A 4057-nucleotide genomic window follows, 5' to 3' on the forward strand; every position below is an offset into this window, starting at 1 on the left:
TACCAGATACTGGGATCCACTGGGTTAATTCTGAGAAGTTGATTCAATTATTTACAACGGGGGTAAGTTAACCTTGCAACAGTGTAGTAACACAAGTTACAGCAGTTGACATTGGACCCCTAGCAACCCGATATCACTTTTTTATGCAGCATTATGGGGCTACAACAAATTACTGCAAGTTTGGAGCTACCATAAGTGTGGCTTATAGTCAGTTACTCACAGGAAATGTGGTGTATCAGCTCTTTGAATCAACCCCAAATTGTTTGCATGTAATTTTCAAGACAACTATATGTAACTCAGCATTCCTCTGGAGCACCAAAAGAAAATAAAAACAGTGAAGAATTTTTGTCAGGAATGTTATTCTTCACTTGATATATTGCAGCAAATTTTGGTTGCAAAATCTTAGCTGGAGAATGCAGGCATCAATCCCACTACCTCTTGCATGCTAAGCGAGCTCTCTACCATTTGAGCTAATTCCCCTTTGATATTAACATCATTTACACCACTCACACCAAGAGGACTGGATTACATTTAGAGATAACATCTCAAAAACATCCATTAGCCTCAAGTTTAGTGAAATCCCATTATCGTTGGTATTTAGTACCTTAATGATTTCATAAAATGTTTCCTTTTTTATCAACATTGTGTTGGAGACTTTGTGGGGCTGAGGAAACTGTCCCACATCTGGTGGCACTGTCCCAACTTACTTCCATTGTGGACAGAGATACATTGTCTTACTTTCCTTCTCATAGGAATTTTAATGCCCAATTCCCTATCATATTCCCTTTTATCTCATTATATTTCTGATATTCCTAAGTATACCCACAAATTTATAACACATATTATGAGTGCTACCAAATGCCATATAGCTTTATATTGAAAAAACTCAGTTCCACCATTCTCTATCTTTATTATAAATACAATTTGGCACATCTATCATTGTGAATACATCACCAGAATTTTTCATAACACTGCAAATAAGTTCTCATATACTTGGATCCTTGGACTAACTAAAATCCCCCTATTTCAACCCTTTTATAACTGGATTGATTTGCCCCCATCATGACTAAGATATTTTCACACCCTGACAAAATTCTCAATTTACAGGGTATAATCCTGTTATTTCTTACTTTGCACAAGTTCATATTATAGTGTCCATTTGTAAGAAATGATCCAAGTTAGAAACTTTTAAGCAGTTTAATCACATTTCTGCTGGTTCATCTTCCCTTACTGATAATATCCATTAGAACGCACTTTCACATGTATCTATGGCGCAACTGGTTAGCGCGTTCAGCTGTTAACCAAAAAGTTGGTGGTTCAAGCCCACCCTGTGACGTGTTTAGTATTTGTTATTCTGTGGCAGGAGGATACTGTATTTGACAAAATTTACCAGGCATTTGTCTTCATTTTACCTCAATACACAAACTTACATGGAAATTAACAGCTATGACTTTACTAACTCTACATCCAAGGCTTTCCAGCTAGTGTTAGATAATACTAGAAAGAACTTTACAAATTGAAAACAAGTGATCAGTCCTAAGAAGATATAGAGAATAAGCTAAAAATTCACATTGACTTTTAGCCAGAAGAATAAGAAAAATGTATTAATATAGCAGATACTGGGATCCACTGGGTTAATTCTGAGAAGTTGATTCAATTATTTACAACGGGGGTAAGTTAACCTTGCAACAGTGTAGTAACACAAGTTACAGCAGTTGAAATTGGACCCCTAGCAACCCGATATCACTTTTTTATGCAGCATTATGGGGCTACAACAAATTACAGCAAGTTTGGAGCTACCATAAGTGTGGCTTATAGTCAGATACTCACAGGAAATGTGGTGTATCAGCTCTTTGAATCAACCCCAAATTGTTTGCATGTAATTTTCAAGACAACTGTATGTAACTCAGCATTCCTCTGGGGCATCAAAAGAAAATAAAAACAGTGAAGAATTTTGGTCAGGAATGTTATTCTTCACTTGATATATTGCAGCAAATTTTGGTTCCAAAACCTTATCTGGAGAATGCGGGCATCGATCCAGCTACCTCTCGCATGTTAAGCAAGCGCTCTACCATTTGAGCTAATTCCCCTTTGATGTCAAAGCCATTTACACCACTCACTCCAAGAGGACTGGATTACATTTAGAGATAACATCTCAAAAACATCCATTAGCCTCAAGTTTAGTGAAATCCCATTATCGTTGGTATTTAGTACCTTAATGATTTCATAAAATGTTTCCTTCTTTATCACCGTTGTGTTGGAGACTTTGTGGGGCTGAGCAATCTGTCCCACATCTGGTGGCACTGTCCCAACTTACTTCCAATGTGGACAGAGATACATTGTCTTACTTTCCTTCTCTTAGGAATTTTAATGCCCAACTCCCTGTAATATTCCCTTTTATCTCATTATTTTCTAATATTCCTTAGTATACCCATAAATTTCTAACACATATTTTGAGTGCTACCAAATGCTATATAGCTTTATATTGAAAAAACTCAGTTCCACCATTCTCTATCTTTATTATAAATACAATTTGGCACATCTATCATTGTGAATACATCACCAGAATTTTCAATAACACTGCAAATAAGTTCTCATATACTTGGATCCTTGGACTAACTGAAATCCCCCTATTTCAACCCTTTTATAACTGGATTGATTCGCCCCCATCATGACTAAGATATTTTCACACCCTGACAAAACTCTCAATTCACAGGGTATAATCCTGTTATATCTTACTTTGCACAAGTTCATATTATAGTGTCCATTTGTAAGAAAAGATCCAAGTTAGAAATGTTTAAGCAGTTTAAGTTCAGTTCTGCTGGTTCATCTTCCCTTACTGAAAATATCCATTAGATAGCACTTTCGTGTGTCTCTGTGGCGCAATTGGTTAGCGCGTTCGGCTGTTAACTGAAAGGTTGGTGGTTCAAGCCCACCCAGGGACGTGTTTAGTATTTGTTATTCTGTGGCAGGAGGATTCTGTATTTGACAAAATTTACCAGGCATTTGTCTTCATTTTACCTCAATACACAAACTTACATGGAAATTAACAGCTATGACTTTACTAACTCTACATCCATGGCTTTCCAGCTAGTGTTAGATAAAACTAGAAAAAACTTTACAAATTGAAAACAAGTGATCAGTCCTAAGAAGATATAGAGACTAAGCTAAAAATTCACAGTGACTTTTAGCCAGAAGAATAAGAAAAATGTATTAATATATACCAGATACTGGGATCCACTGGGTTAATTATGAGAAGTTGATTCAATTATTTACAAAGGGGGTAAGTTAACCTTGCAACAGTATAGTAACACCAGTTACATCAGTTGAAATTGGACCCCTAGCAACCCGATATCACTTTTTTATGCAGCATTATGGGGCTACAACAAATTGCTGCAAGTTTGAAGCTACCATAAGTGTGGCTTATAGTCAGATTCTCACAGGAAATGTGGTGTATCAGCTCTTTGAATCAACCCCAAATTGTTTGCATGTAATTTTCAAGACAACTATATGTAACTCAGCATTCCTCTGGGGCATCAAAAGAAAATAAAAACAGTGAAGAATTTTTGTCAGGAATGTTATTCTTCACTTCATATATTGCAGCAAATTTTGGTTCCAAAATCTTAGCAGAAGAATGCAGGCATCGATCCCACTACCTCTTGCATGCTAAGCGAGCTCTCTACCATTTGAGCTAATTCCCCTTTAATATTAACATCATTTACACCACTCACACCAAGAGGACTGGATTACATTTAGAGATAACATCTCAAAAACATCCATTAGTCTCAAGTTTAGTGAAATCCCATTATCGTTGGTATTTAGAACCTTAATGATTTCATAAAATGTTTCCTTCTTTATCACCATTGTGTTGGAGACTTTGTGGGGCTGAGGAAACTGTCCCACATCTGGTGGCACTGTCCCAACTTACTTCCATTGTGGACAGAGATACATTGTCTTACTTTCCTTCTCATAGGAATTTTAATGCCCAACTCCCTGTCATATTCCCTTTTATCTCATTATATTTCTGATATTCCTAAGTATACCCACAAATTTATAA

At 36.4% G+C, this 4057-nt stretch overlaps 1 non-coding gene across 1 annotated transcript; it reads left to right on the forward strand.

Annotated features, from left to right (window-relative positions):
* Window positions 1-2871: 2871 nt before the first annotated feature.
* Window positions 2872-2945, forward strand: TRNAN-GUU (transfer RNA asparagine (anticodon GUU)). Its single transcript has one exon. It is a non-coding gene; the product is annotated as a tRNA-Asn (tRNA).
* Window positions 2946-4057: the final 1112 nt, after the last annotated feature.

Source organism: Taudactylus pleione, unplaced genomic scaffold, assembly GCF_031769625.1.
Source record: "Taudactylus pleione unplaced genomic scaffold, aTauple2 ptg000174l, whole genome shotgun sequence".
Taxonomy (NCBI): Eukaryota; Metazoa; Chordata; class Amphibia; order Anura; family Myobatrachidae; genus Taudactylus; species Taudactylus pleione.